Here is a 15,614-nt window from a genome sequence, read left to right as displayed (position 1 = left end):
TACAAAGTTGTTTTTGCCGGCTTGGGGGGCTCGCGAATGTGCAGGGCACAGCAGGAGTAAGATCATGGGGAGCCTTCAACAGTGGCTGTCTCCTCTCCTAGCAGCTCTGTACTTACCAGGGCAGTGATTCACTTTGGCAACTTCCCCTTTCCTCAGAGGCGGCAACGGACCCAAGGCTGCCTAAGGAAATCACTGCTGCAGGCAAGTACTGAGAGCTGCTGGAAGGAGAGGAAGCCACTGTTGGAGGCTGGGAAGCTGATGGATAAAGGGAGAGCTGCTACTGCACCTGGAGAGAGGTAGAAAGAGAGATGCTGCTGGGAGGGGAAGAAGGGGTAGTCTTATACGGCGAGTATATAACAAACTCTATATTTTAACTGTAAAAGTTGGGGGGTCGTCTTATACGCCCAGTCGTCTTATACGCCGGCAAATACGGTACATATTACAAATGCAATGTGCAAATATGAAAACACAACTGTGGAGGCAGAACACTCAAGAAGGAAGTGATTCACCAGACTGAATCACAAAGATTATGAATCTTCAAAAGATCAGACAATTGATCAGGATGAAAAAATTATAGTTTGTCTGTGCAAGAAATAACTATCAGACAGATATACGCTGGCTTGTACAAAGCTGCAGTAGAGGTTTCTACCATGGGCTGGAGAGGTAAATGCTACGATTCTCATAGGATTCTTATGATTGTCAGAGCTTTTAGCTCACCAGCCTATGATAGAAACTTCTACCACAGCTTTGTAAAAGGAGTCCATAGTAAGGAAAGGAGCAGGTTGAACTATTCACATTAAATATAGATATATCAGCCTGCCTCAGTGGGCATCAACCTGGCCAAAGTCCATGCAGCTCTAGCATCTAGGCTTTGCTCATCAGATTATTAATGAGGCCCTTTCATTGGGGTTACTTGCTTGAATGCTATGGATGACTTTATGTTGATTTGTATTACAATGTTTTTTTATTTTATTTGAAATTGATCAACTTTTACAGAAAAGAAAAATCAAGAATACCAGAAATAATGTGCAAAATTTTTCACATTACAAAGATTCAAATCCGCGCTAAAGAGCAGCTAAAGTTGCCACATCATTATAATCCCCCTAAAAGAAAAAAGTATCTTCAAAATATTCTGTAGTGTGGATAAACTGAAAAAATAAACCCAAATAAACCCAAATATCATTATTTAACTTCAAGAGAACTGATAACTCCCTTAATTAAAAGAAAAATCTTTAAATGAGCAGAATCCCCCCAAAATATGAATGGCTTTCATATGTGACCAGGCATTTGAAATATTAAAAAGAATGTGCCCCTCACAGCTAAAACTTGAGTTTTGAGCTGAAGGAAGGCCTTTTGTCTTAAATTTGGTTAAGTACAGTGTTTATCAGAGATATCTGAGAAGTGACATATACTAGACAATGGTGCCTGGTAATGTAATTAGTGGGTTAGTTACCAATTATTATTTGAACAAGTCTGTAAACTTATGCATTATTTAGGAGCTCTAACCACTATAAGGAAACATAAGAACATAAGAATAGCCTTACTGGGTCAGACCACATAGGGCTAGATTCACAAAGCAAACCGATCATGTACCGATCGGTTTGCGACCCCTTTATGACCAAATTTCCCTATGGCCTGATTCACTTACCTCTCCTGCAATCCACTTCAAATCCATGCATGCAAATGAGGAGAAATGCATGCAAAGTAGGCAGTGACGCAATTCACAACACAATCAATCCGATCCGACTGGGCTGGGCTGGCCGATCAACTGAAGAAGCAATTGCTGGGGACCGTATTCACGGTGGCCAATCCAGGTCACAAGTGCCTGGCAAAAAAACAAATAGTATCAGCATTCCATGCTACCAATCCAGGGCAAGCAGTGGCTTCCCCCATGCCTATCTCAATAGCAGATTAAGAACTTTTCCTCCAGAAACTTGTACAAACCTTTTTTAAAACCAGCTATGTTAAGACAAGGCATTCCAGAGCTTAACTATGCTCTGAGTAAAAAAAAAAAAAAAGTATCTCCCTGTAACTTCATCAAGTGTCCCCTAGACTTTGTAATTTTTGATGGTGTGATAAATCAATCCACTTGTACCTGTTCTACACCACTCAGGATTTTCAGTCATCTCTTTTTCAAGCTGACGAGTCTTTCCTCATGAGAGGAGTTCCATCCCCTTTTATCATCTTTGTTGCTCTTCTTTTAACCTTTGCTAGTGCCGCTATATCTTTTTTGAGATAAGGCGACCAGAATTGAATGCAATATTCAATGTGAGGTAGCACTTTGGAGTGATACAGAGACATAAGAACATTCTTAGGCTTGTTTACCATCTCTTTTCTAATAATTCCTAGCAACTTGTTTGCCTTTTTGGCTGCCGCTGCACATTGGGCGAAAGGTTTCAGCATACAGTATTGTCTACAATGCCACCCAGATCTTTTCCCTGGGTGCTGATCCCCAAGGTGGACCCTAGCATCTGGAAACTATGATTTGGGTTATCCTTCCAAATCATTACTTTACATTGCCTCAGCTGCTCCCTGTATGTGGAGAAGAAATGCTATTGGTCCATTATGCAATTCTGCTTCTAAGGCAGGAAGCATTGCTATGTTTGCGCCTAGTCATGCTTGGAACCATTTTGCATCAGTAGCTTATTGGGGCTGAGGGGAAGAAAGAGGCAGGGCTGGTAATCTTCAGACACTAAACTATCTGCTGGGGTCCATTTTGATACAGGGTGTTTGTAGAGAGAAGCTTAGTGTTCTTCATCTGCCACCCCTTTGCCTCCAACCACCTCTTTTTTCCCAACCTTTTACCTTTCCCCCCCCTGAAAAAAAAAAGATTAGAATCAGCCATGATCAGTAAACAGAGGAACTTCTAAGGTTCTAACTGAAGAGACTTTGGGGTGTTTTGAGAGAGGTAGGGTAGAATACAATTTCCACATTGTTTCTACTCAAGCATTTCCCCCCAGTTCACAAGCTGGCATTTGCAGCCATATCACGGAACTGAAGCGGCGAGAACAGGAGTTGCTATAACAACTAGTATGCTGCAATTAATGAAAGAACAGAAAGAAAAGAGTTCGACAGATGAGAGAAAGAGAGAAACCAAAGAGAATGAGAGGGAAAGTTGCAGAATTTTCAAATGATATAGATTCAGTTAGCACAAGGTGCTATGTAAGAGAGAAAGGGAAGCAATGGCAAGAAGATGAGAGACTCATTTTCAGAGAATCTTTACAGAAAATTTAGTAAATATGATCACTGCCACATATGTAGAACACAGAGCAAGGAAAGAAGGGAGGGAGAATTTTAAGACTTTTTGAATTCAGTCCTTGACCTGCCCCTGAGTCTCAAAAGAGCTTCTTCTCATTATTATGTATAAAATGACACATGTAGCCTAGAGAGCTCATGTACAACAGTGGCTCTTGGATTTTCACAAAAAGGTCTCACAACCTGTAGAGACCTCAGTCACTTTAATCAGATTAGAATGTCCCAGGCTTAATAGTTTATAAAATGATATTTTTCTTGCTTGCTAGATTCACATTTCCTCCCTTGACCACATATTTGTTTGAGAAGCGACACAAAGGAACAGCAAAGAGTTCTGATAGTCAATTCGCTTCCAGAGAAAACTGGAGTCTTTCTGAATCATGATGACAGCTTTTAAAGCACAAGGGCAGATAAATTGGTTTAGTGCCTGAGAATATGGGGTCACACAGGGCCCATTTTCAAACACTTATGGAGAACGCATTAAAAGAAGGGACCTGAGAATTCTCAAAAGCTCAGGTAAGAACATAAGAACAGCCTTACTGGGTCAGACCAATGGTCCATCAAGCCCAATAGCCCATTCTCACGGTGGCCAATCCAGTACCCTCCCCCCCTTTTACTAAGCAATGGTAGAGGTTTCTACCATGGCCCAGAGCACTAAGGGCCAGATTCACTAACCTGCTTGATCGGGCAGGCAGGTCAGACGAATTCTGCACAACTTAATATGCAGATGGGGTGAACGGAGGAATGCCCCATCTGCAGGCATGGATCGCTGTTGTGCGATCTGCGCACATGTGCAGACCATCTGTAGATGGTCTGCGCATGCCTGTCCGAGACATGAACCTTTTTTTTTAAACTTTAAATTTTTTAATTTTTAGCCCTGCGAACCCGTGGTTTTAACCCATTTTAAACTCGCGGGTTAAAACCATGGGCTCACAGGGCGGGGAAGGGCAGGAGAACAGCGATGCGGCACGAGAGATTCGGGGAAGATCGAGGCAGAGCAGGGCGGCATTCGGGGGGAAGATCGGGGCAGAGCAGGCGGCATGCGGGGCAAGCAGCAGGAGAGAAGAAGCATGGCAGAACAGGGCGGCATTCGAGGTGAGCGGGCAGGAGAGATTGCAGAGTAGGGCAGAAAGCAGGGCTTCCAGTCGGAAAGATGTTTTCGACTGGTCCCCAGCAATTGCTTCTTCAGTTGATCGGCCAGCCCAGCCTAGTCAGATCGGATTGATTGTGTTGTGAATTGCGTCCCTGCCTAATTTGCATGCATTTCTCCTCATTTGCATGCATGGATTTGAAGTGGATTGCGGGAGAGGTAAGTGAATCAGGCCATAGGGAAATTTGGTCATAAAGAGGTCGCAAACCGATCGGTACATGATCGGTTTGCTTTGTGAATCTAGCCCTATGTGCTCTGACACTTAATATGAGGATTTTAATAATAAAGTGAGGTGGTTAAATTTTGAACAAGTTGTGAGCATCTAATCTCTATCACATGGAGATCTTAAAACAAAGCATTATATTAATCCAAATTAGACAGGATGAGAACATGAACTAAGGTTCTCAACACATTTGCTTCCAAATGTTTTCTGATGGAATGGATTATCCTCAGTTTAAAGTAAGATTTACTGACTGATGAAGAGATATGGAGATGATAATTAAGATTGGGGGTCAAAAGTAATCTCCAGTATTTTCAGTGAAGTAGCCAAAGTAACAGTAGAGTTTGCCATCATAATGTTTCCCACAAGAACAGCATAGCACATGTCTTATCAGGGTGAATTATCAGTCGTACTCTTGTCACATCAACTGTGCCTGGTCTACGGTGATAAGTTTAGGCAAGAGCAGATTATAAACTATATATTGTGCAATGTCAGGCTACAGTGACAGTAAGATTCATGCCTCAAGGAAAGGAAAAGGAAGCCAGCACTTGGCCATATTAGCAGTAGATGGAAGAACCAGGCTAAAACTCATGTCCTAATATTATCTGGTTTTCATTGAGTTGATAGCATTAATATTTCTATTGCACAATAAATTCAGTATCCAGTTGTACTGTTAGAGTCTTCATTGACTGTGACCTTATCTTTTGAAACTTGTACAGATGATTTTTCATAAACAAAGGGCCTCTTCAATCAAACTTCGCTAGCAGTTCTAAGCGCAGAGAGCCACGCTGAATGGCCCGCGCTGCTCCCGATGCTCATAGGAACTCTAGGAGTGTCGGGAGCAGCGCAGCTCTCTGTCTGCACTAAAAACTGCTAACGCAGTATGATAGAAGAGGCCCGGATCATGGGCAGTGGAACACTGTCCTGTTTGGGAGACGGCCCAAGAGCTTCACCCTGGCCCCAGTGGAATCCTTCGGCATCTCTCTCGAACTCCCGCCTCACCCACCTACCCACCTCCTCCTGGCACTCTAGTTTTAAATTTTCAGGCAGCCGCTGCACAGCGTCAAGGAGCAGGCTGCTCCCGGAGGTAGAATGAAGAGTTCCGGGGTAGGCCTGCTAATTGACGCTGCGCAGCAGCTACCTGAAGATTTAAGATACAATGCCAGGAGGTGGGTGGGTGGGCACCAATTTGGGGGGAGGCCATGGCCCCTGTGGCCTCTCCTGTTCCGACGCCTATGAGTCAGATGATTATGTATTTCTTGTCGCCAGCTAACTTTAGAACTATAGTTTAGAGTTTGGTAGCTCCACATTTTGATAGTGATGGATTATTTATAGGACTTCCAATTTGAATCTTGAAAGCACTCCAGATTATGCAAAATGCTTGCACTGGTTTAATTGTAGGTTGTTCTAAAGTTAGTCACATTTCTCCAGGTTTATTTAAACTCCACTAGGTTTCCTATTGAATGAATAATCAAATATAACATTTTGTCTTTAATGTCCAAAGTATCAAATTATGTTCCAGTGATTATTGCTGCTACCTTGAATGTCTATCAACCATCTAGATCACTGAGATCAGCTGCTAAAATTTTTTGGGGAGGTATCTTCTTTTCACTCACTGAAACTTGAGGAATATAGGGCCTGGTATTCAAAGTAATTTAGCTGGCTGTTGACCGGTTAATTCATTTGGTCAGGGGCTAGTCACTAATATTCAGTGGCACTTAACTGACCCCCCTCTTTTACAAAGCCCGATAGCGCAGGCCACTGCGGTAACTGCTCCGAAACCCAAAGGGATTTAAATGGCTTCAGCAGCCGCTAGCACAGCTTTGTAAAAGGGGGTGGGGCGGATAAATGTCGCTGAATATTGCAGTTAGCGTCAACATAAAACTGGCTATATTGGGGGTATTCCAGGGACGGAGTCAGCACTTGCCTGCTTAAGGACTGATATTTAGCCCTTAAGCTGCCAGATGTTGTGCATAAATGGAACTCCTCTCGTATGAAGAAAGACTAAAACGGTTAGGGCTTTTCAGCTTGGAAAAGAGATGGCTGAGGGGAGATATGATTGAAGTCTACAAAATCCTGAGTGGAGTAGAACAGGTACAAGTGGATCGATTTTTCACTCCATCAAAAATTACAAAGACTAGGGGACACTTGATGAAGTTACAGGGAAATACTTTTAAAACCAATAGAAGGACATTTTTTTTCACTCGGAGAATAGTTAAGCTCCGGAACGCGTTGCCAGAGGTTCTGGTAAGAGCGGATAGCTTAGCTGGTTTTAAGAAAGATTTGGACAAGTTCCTGGAGGAAAAGTCCATAGTCTGTTATTGAGAAAGACAGGGGGGGGAGCCACTGCTTGCCCTATATCGGTAGCATGGAATATTTGGTCATGTACTAGGGACTTGGATTGGTCGTGAGAATGGCTGAATATTGACCCCACAGGTCCTCAAATTTTTAATTCTTAACAAAAAGGTTTGCCTCTAAATTAGCTCCTCATTTCTATTTCCTCCAGCTTTTCTCTTCCAGGTAACAATTCTGTTAGGTACTTCCCCATCTTGACAGAATTAGTTCTTTTAAAATCTAAAAGCCTTCAACTTTGAATAAACCCTCTGCTCAGTAGCTCATAAAAAAATCATCAGCATCTGATAAAATGGTGGTCAACGGCACCCTCTCTGAGGTGGTGGTCAACGGCACCCTCTCTGAGACATCGGAGGTGACCAGCGGAGTGCCACAGGGCTCGGTCCTGGGTCCACTCCTTTTTAACATATTCATAAGGGACTTGACCCGAGGGCTTCAGGGTAAAGTAACTCTATTCGCTGATGACGCCAAACTATGTAATATAGTAAGTGAAAGCAATCTGCAGGATAGTATGACGCAGGATCTGCTTACGTTGGAAAACTGGTCCTCGACATGGCAGCTGGGCTTCAACGCTAAGAAATGTAAGGTTATGCATCTCGGTAGCAGAAATCCATGCAAACCTTACACCTTAAATGGAGAAACACTAGCTAGGACTTCAGAAGAAAGAGACTTGGGAGTAATCATCAGTGCAGACATGAATGCCGCCAAACAAGTGGAGAAGGCCTCATCCAAAGCAAGGCAATTTATGAGATGTATCAATAGAAGCTTCGTTAGCCGCAAATCTGAAGTCATAATGCCACTGTACAGAACCATGGTGAGACCTCATCTGGAGTACTGTATGCAATTCTGGAGGCCACATTATCGTAAAGACGTGCTTAGAGTTGAGTCGGTTCAGCGGATGGCCACTAGGATGATCTCGGGGCTCAAGGGCCTCTCGTACGAAGAAAGACTAAACAAATTGCAGCTCTACACTCTGGAGGAATGCAGGGAGAGGGGGGACATGATTGAGACATTTAAATACATCACGAGACGTGTCGAGGTGGAAGAAGACATCTTCTTTCTCAAAGGACCCTCGGTCACAAGGGGGCATCCGCTCAAACTCAGAGGAGGGAAATTCGATAGTGACGTAAGGAAGTATTTCTTCACAGAAAGGGTTGTAGATCACTGGAACAAGCTTCCAGAGCAGGTGATCAAGGCCACCAGCGTGCTTGACTTTAAGAATAAATGGGATGCCCTAGTGGGATCCTTACGAGGGTCGAGTTTAGGAAATAGGTCATTAGTACTCAGACTTAATGGGGTGGGTCAGTAGAGTGGGCAGACTTGATGGGCTATAGCCCTTTTCTGCCGTCATCTTTCTATGTTTCTATGTTTCTAAAATACGATTGTCTCTGATTTGGCCTTTACCCTCCACAAATACCGCATGTGCATCTCTTTGCTTCAACCTTTCCTCGCCTTAGAGAGCTGACCACTTTGCCAATCGCAGTATACATGAGTTAGGTTTGCATACGCTGCAAACCTATCTCAAGCTTATTCATGGACGTTCTGAGACCAGACTAACAGAGGGGTGTTAGCTTGAGAATACCATAGCCTGGTGCTGCACTTTTTTTTTTTTTTTCCACAAAACTATGGTTCTGAACTTGCACTCCTGTTTCTAAATTAGGGCCTCCACTACCTAGCTAAAGAATCATGTGTACGTTAATAAAAGAGATGATTATTCTGGTTACCCATTTTCCCCTTCACCCTTTAATACCTCTACTAAAATATGTTATAAAGAAATAGCTGGGAGCAAGTACACAGAAAGCAATCTTTATACCAGATATGAAGAGTTCATTGTAATAGGTTTATTCAAAGGACAAATAATTTGCACATGCTATATAGATGTTCCTCTCACTAAAGGGATGAAGATATCCCCGAGGCGCTACATAAAAGGAAAGAGCACTGGTATTTAAATAACACAGGAAGCATTAGCAATAACCTACTAGTGCATAGAAGTAAAGCGTTTACGTGGAACTTTTCAGCAAAAGCCTAATCTGAAATCAATAAATATTCAAAGGCTTTTAGAAAAGACACTTGGGTATCAAATGTATCATAGAATATAAGATCTTTATTGATAATCCTCTAAAATTAAATATGTAAAATTCATAAGAAGAGAAAAACAACCAAGATAAACAAAAAGTAATAAGCCAATTAAAAACCCCAAACAATCAACATTTCTAGTCTGGAGAAATAGAAACATGATGGCAAATAAAGGCAAAATAACCCATCCAGTCTGCCCATCCATAGCATCCACTATCTCCTCCTCTTCCTAAGAGATCCCACATGCCTGTCCCATACTTGAATTCAGACACAGATTTTGTCTCCACCACCTGTACCAGGAGACTATTACTTACATCTACCACCCATTCTGTAAAAAAAGTATTTTTTTAGATAACTCCTGAGCTTATCACTTCTTAACTTTATCCTATGCCCTTTCATTCCAGAGCTTCCCTTCAAATGAAAGAGACTCGACTCAATGCATTTACACCATGTAGGTATTTAAAGTTCTCTATCATATCTCCTCTCTACCGCCTTTCCTCCAAAGTATACATATTGAGATCTTGAATTCTGTCCTCATATGCCTTATAATGAAGACCATTGACCATTTTAGTAGCCTTCCTCTGAACTATCATGTTTATATCTTTTTGAAGATATGGCATCCAGAATTGTACACAATATTGTAAATGAGGTCTCACCAGATTCTTATACAGGGACATCAATACCTCCTTGTCCCTACTGGTCCTACCTCTCCCTATGCACCCTAGCATCCTTTTAGCTTTCACCGTCAACTTTTCAACCTATCACACTCAAGTCATGCTCCTATTTCATACACAAAAGTTCTTCTCTCCCTAAACTGTACCATTCCCTCAGGTTTTTACAGCCCAAATGCATGACTTTGCATTTCTTAGAATTAAATCTTAGCTGCCAAATTTCAGACCATTCTTCAAGCTTCGTTAGCTCCCTCCTCTTGTTATTCATACCATCAGGGGTGTCTACTCTATTGCAGATTTCGGTATCATCTCAACAGCCCTTCAGCAGTATTGCTTATAAAAATGTTAAAAAGAACAGGCCGAAGAACAGAACCTTGAGGCACACCAATGGTAACATCCTTTTCCTCAGAGCGATCTCCATTTACCACTACCTTCTGTGGTCTTCCACTCAACCAGTTCCTGACCCAGTTAATCACTTTGGGTCCATTCCGAAAGCACTCAGTTTATTTATTAGATGCCTGTGTGGAACACTGTCAAAGGCTTTGCTAAAATCTAAATACACTACATCTAGCGTATTCCCTCTATCCAGTTCTCTGGTTACCCAGTCAAAGAAATTGATCAGATTTGTCTGACAAGACCTGCCTCTAGTAAATTCATGTTGCCTTGGGTTCTGCAATCCACTGGATTCCAGAAATATCACTATTCTCTGTTTTGAAAGCATTTCCATCGATTTATTTACCACAGAAGTCAGACTGTAGTTCCCTACTTCTTTCTTAATTCCACTTTTGTGGAGAGGGACCAAATCCACCCTTCTCCAGTACGACTCCTGATTCTAGAGAAGCATTAAAAAGGTCAGGCAGCAGAGCTGCTAGAACTTCTTTAAGTTCCTTGGATAAATTGATCAGGGTCTACCACACCTCCATTCCTGTTTAGGCTTGTCTTCTGCAGTCCCACTCCTGGCGTTTCAACTGTGAACAAAGAACAGAAATATTTAAGCAATTCAGCCTTTTCTTTATTAACATCTACATATTTCTCCCCTTCACTTTTGCACTTCTTCCTATCACTAATATATCTAAAAAATGTCTTCCTTTACCATGTCAGCTTTTTTTTCTTCCATTTGCATTATTGCTTTCCTGACTACTCGACCAGCCTCTTAACTTATCCAGATATTTTTGCCTGGGCTATAAGGACCATTGGTCTATATGGCTGTTCTTATGGGTCACTGGCATGGTTCCTCAGAATCCTACAGGTGCAAAAATACAAAACTCCCAAACCTGTGTATCTTAAGTAGGTACAATCAGGGCTAAATTCAATAAATGGCACCCAAAGCTGGCCGCTGGGATGATCTGTGCTAAGCTTTTATTTTATATAGGTCATGCTGTCATGATGGAGTCTCTTGTTTCAGATACACTTTTGGTTCAGCTGGCTTTAGATACTGACAGAGATTGGTTGCTTAAAATGGTTGTTTAAAAAAAAAAAAAAAAAAAAAGCATAAGGATGATTTGTTTATGACCTATAAAGTTTGAATGTATACGGATGTATCGCGGGGTACTCAGAAGAAAAGAAGGCAGTTCTTGTTGTTGAAGCCTCCGGTCTTAAAGTTGAAGGCAACATTTGTGTTTAAATCTAAGTATTCTAATTATAACATGTGTGCCAAAATTTTATAGCGTTTAATTCCAAAAGGAGTGTGGCCAAAAGAGGGGCATGGGCGGGTCAGGAACATTCCCAGAATTTAGGGGCAATGTTGTAGAATAGGGCGGAAAGCAGATCCATGCTTTACTGCTAATTAAGTGCTTGATAACTTCACTGATTGATTGTTGACTAATCAGTTTATGTGTAGATCTGGGATCCATGCCTAAATTTGGGTGACCTATTTAGAATCCAGGAGTCAGTGTCTCATATTCTAGACAATTTTATAAAATCCAAAAACTGGCAAAATATCTCATGACTGGAAATAGGGTCCATCTGTCCTACAAAGATGGGCTGGACCAAAAAGATGCATCCATGTCTACCACCGAGAGACCCAGAAATTAGGTACAAGAGATTGGTCACCCCGATATACTCTATTGAGAATTCTGAGATTTTTGAATTAATAGATTTTTTTTTTTTTTTTTTTTTAAATACATTCTTTCAGGAAAGAGAGATTTTTGAGATTTAATGACTGGAAATGACAAGTGGGTGTAGTGGGTTTTGGGGGGTTCACCATAACCTATAAGGGAGTTCTGGTGAGATGTTTATCTGGCACCCTTTATGTGAAGTTCACAGTAGTGTATTATAAGGTGCTCCACTGCTCTGTTGCCATGTCTGGGTGGCCAGTCCATTACAGACCATTCAAATGGTCTTATTCTGGGCATTTGGGACTTGGACAAAATTTTGGTTGAAAATGTGATATAAAGACAGATGTCCTGGTGGTCTGGGCGTCCCAATAGCCTGGATGTCCAGATAGTGGATTTTTAAAAAAATTATTTCTAAATGTATAGTGGTTTGCCTTTCAAAAATAGTGCCATATGTCCAAATCAGACAGACGTATGTTTTTAAAATGCCCATCCACGTATCATGTACCGTATTTTCACGTAGATAATGCGCACCCATGTAAAATGCGCACACTGGTATGGTGCGCGAAAAACACAAATTTATGTACAGAAATTTTTATATACCGCGCACACCCGTATACCGCGCATGCTGCCCGACTCTCCTTTCGCCCGCCCCGACTCTCCTCTGGCCACCTCGACTCTCCTTTCACCCGTCCCGACTCTCCTCTCCCCATTGAAGTCCTGTCCCCACCCTGAAAGCCTGATGCCCTCCCCCGACGTCCGATTCACCCCCCCCCCCGCAGGACCACTCGCACCCCCACCCCGAAGGACCACTCGCACCCCCACAGCCTCCCCAGGTGGGACCTAAGGCTCCTGGGCCTATTCTGATTGGCCCAGGCACCTTAGGCCCCACCAGTAGGCGGAGCTTTGGGATGGATGGGCCAATACGGCCTCATTCCGTCGTTGGCTGCCTGCTGGACAGGCGAGTTTGACTCCCGTCTGTTCGGCCAACTACACAAAGGTACGGGGAAGGGGGGTGGGGGTGTCGTGGGGGTCGGCCAGGGGGGTCGCGGGTCGGCTGGGGGGGCGGTCGGAGGTTTTGGGGGGGCGGTCATTGAGGGGAGGGGGGTTTGCGTCGAGGGCAGGAGGGCCTGGGATCCCTCCTGCCCGTAATGTAGTGCGGGGTGGGGGTAGGGGTTCACCGTGGCCAGGAGGGTTTGGGCTCCCTCCTGGCCCGAACAACTAGCGGGGGGGGGGGGGGTCGCCAGGGCCAGGAGGACTTGGGCTCCCTCCTGGCCCGATATTGTCGGGGAGTTGGGGAGTCGGCGGGGCAAGAGGGCTTGGGCTCCCTTTTGCCCCGATTGTGTCGGGGAGTCGGGGGGTAAGAGGGCATGAGCTCCCTCTTGACCCGATCGTGTCAGGGGTGCCGCGGTTGGCTGGGGCAAGAGGGCTTGAGCTCCCTCTTGCCCCGAACGTGTCGGGTGTCGGGACCACCAAGAGGAAGCAGCAGGACACCGGTAGGAGCTTCTACATGATGGGGGGGGGGGTCGGGAGGCTGTGGGGGTGCAAGCGGTCCTTCAGGGTGGGGGTGCGGGTGCGGGTGGGAGTGCGTGGGAGCGGCCCTTCGGGGTGGGGGTGCGAGCGGTCCTGCCGGGGGGGGGTGAATCGGACGTCGGGGGGGGAACTATGTAAAAAAGATTTTGTACAACGCGCTCACGCGTATAACGTGCAAGGGTATGCACAGTACGTAAAAACCACGTATAACGCGCGCGTTATATGCGAGAAAATACGGTAAGCCTCATCCCAAGCAGTGTCTAAGTCCCCCTTGCACTCCTGCATCCTTCCCCTCCTTTTTTGTATTATCAGTCTAATCACTAGGTGGACTGAGCATCCACATAGGGCATATTCATTTGTGGAGTGGTAGTTGTGGTGTCTACAAAAGATTAATTGAGGAAATTCAGAGGGGGGCAAAAACCACTAGGAGTAACTGATGTAGAAGGTAAGTATGAATGTAGAAAAGCTCAGGGCATGTCACTATCCCTGGTTACTTCCACAACAGTCTTGTTAATGTCAGTCTTTTTTCCTATACACGTGTAGTATACGCTTCTTTTCTTTGCCTCTTCCATCTTTCATCCCTATGTCTGAAGGGCTGGATTGTGAGAGCTGTTTATGAAGGATGTCTGGAAATGAATGGGAGGGAGCCAGAGAAACCAAGGGAGAAATTATGCTGTAACAGAAATAAGGAGACTAGAAGTCACATTCCATCTTCATGAGAGGCAGATGACATTTTATCTTTATACGAGATAAGTGAAGCTATAGTCTGCATGGAAAACAGCATACAAATTTCACAAGGTTATCTTTCAATAGTTTTCACAGCAGGGGATAGGGAAAAGATGGAATGTAAAAAAAAAAATTGCAATTATGTTTCGCAGGGCTGATGTCTGAATAAATCGCTTTTCAGATGGTATTTCGTTACCACAGATTTCAAGCCAGTGGAAAGGCTGAAGAGAAAGCCCAAAGTAAGTTAACTTCGATTGTGACATTAACCAGGTTGTGGGTGAGTAATGACTAGGGGTGGTCTGTTTGCAACAAAATGTCATTCACCGATAGAAGTGCACGCTGTGGGCCGGATTTGGGAAATAGCATCTGCCCCTAATCACACCCACTTTCTGGTAGGCAACTTGGACTAGGCGCCTTCCCCAAATTAATTAATTTAAATTTAAGCCAAATATGCAGTGCTAATTGCTTGTTATTGGCGCTGATTAAGCTTTTTAATAATTAAATAATTAAGTTAGCCACCTAGATTGGCTAAGCGTGCCAATCTAGACTTCTAACTGTAGGCGTCTTTTATAGAATCAGGGCCAAAATTGCACACGATCCTGAGATCTGCACACAAATAAAACAGCTAACGAACTGTTAATTGGCTCAATTTGGAAGCGTGTGCAGTTCTGGCTTCTTGTTGATTCTGTAAAGATCCACACCCAAATCCTCTCACACCCAACCCAAAAAGAGATGTGGCTATGGGAAAGGCATGGGCAGGGCAGGGGCATTCCAAAGAATTATATGCAATATTATAGAAATTGGGAGAATACGCAGAGATATTTATCAGAGGAGATATACAGTTAATCTGCTTTGAAATACCACTCTCGGCAGCTATAAAAACAAACATATTCTTTAAATGTCATTGAAAGAAAATGCTAACTAGTTCAGTGAATAAACACAGACCAGGGAGAGAATATTAAGATATCTAGGCATTAACAGAAAAGATCTGAGGAAAAGTATCTCCAAGAGTGTTGCATATTCCACAGCTCCAGAGGTGACAAGTCAGAGAAAGTGAGGTTTGAAAAAGTCTTCCCTACTTGTCAAATCATGAAAAGGTTTTTGGTTTGGTTTTTTTTTTAACAGACATTCTGCCAGACTTTTAACAGCAACTTAAGGGGTCCTTTTACTAAGGCATCTCATGGTGCTAATGCGTACCATATGCAGCAAAAAAAAAAAAAAAAAAAAGGACCACATGACATGCTCAGGTGCCTGTATTTGCTAAATCAAAAAGATAATAGAAAAGAAAAATTAACCACAAGTAAACAGATCCACAAAAGGTTAATCAAAATAGAGAGAGAAAATAAAACATATAAATAAATGATTTAATTACTACCAAAATGAAGGAAAGAATCTCAGAATTGCCACTCCAAGGATCATAATACTATCATCCATATAAGGAATTGTGGCTAGGGTTTCTTTCATTGATCCAAAACCTTCATATATTAACTTGACTTACTCCATCATTCATTAATAAATATATAATTTCACTCCTCAGTGAAGTTATATATTTATTAATGAATGACGGAGTAAGTCAAGTT

General features: G+C 43.1%; 1 long non-coding RNA gene across 2 annotated transcripts in view; it reads left to right on the top strand.

Annotated features, from left to right (window-relative positions):
• Positions 1 to 15,614, top strand: part of LOC117347848 — a 132,935-nt gene that overhangs the window by 18,578 nt on the left and 98,743 nt on the right. For both annotated transcript variants that reach the window (XR_004536857.1, XR_004536856.1), the window contains exon 2: positions 14,187 to 14,273. This is a non-coding gene — a long non-coding RNA (uncharacterized LOC117347848). The remainder of the gene's footprint in view (positions 1 to 14,186; positions 14,274 to 15,614) is intronic.

The sequence above is a fragment of the Geotrypetes seraphini genome, chromosome 13, assembly GCF_902459505.1.
Source record: "Geotrypetes seraphini chromosome 13, aGeoSer1.1, whole genome shotgun sequence".
Lineage (NCBI taxonomy): Eukaryota > Metazoa > Chordata > Amphibia > Gymnophiona > Dermophiidae > Geotrypetes > Geotrypetes seraphini.
The sequence above is the reverse complement of the archived record's forward strand: the minus strand, read 5'-3'. Positions and strand labels throughout refer to the sequence as shown.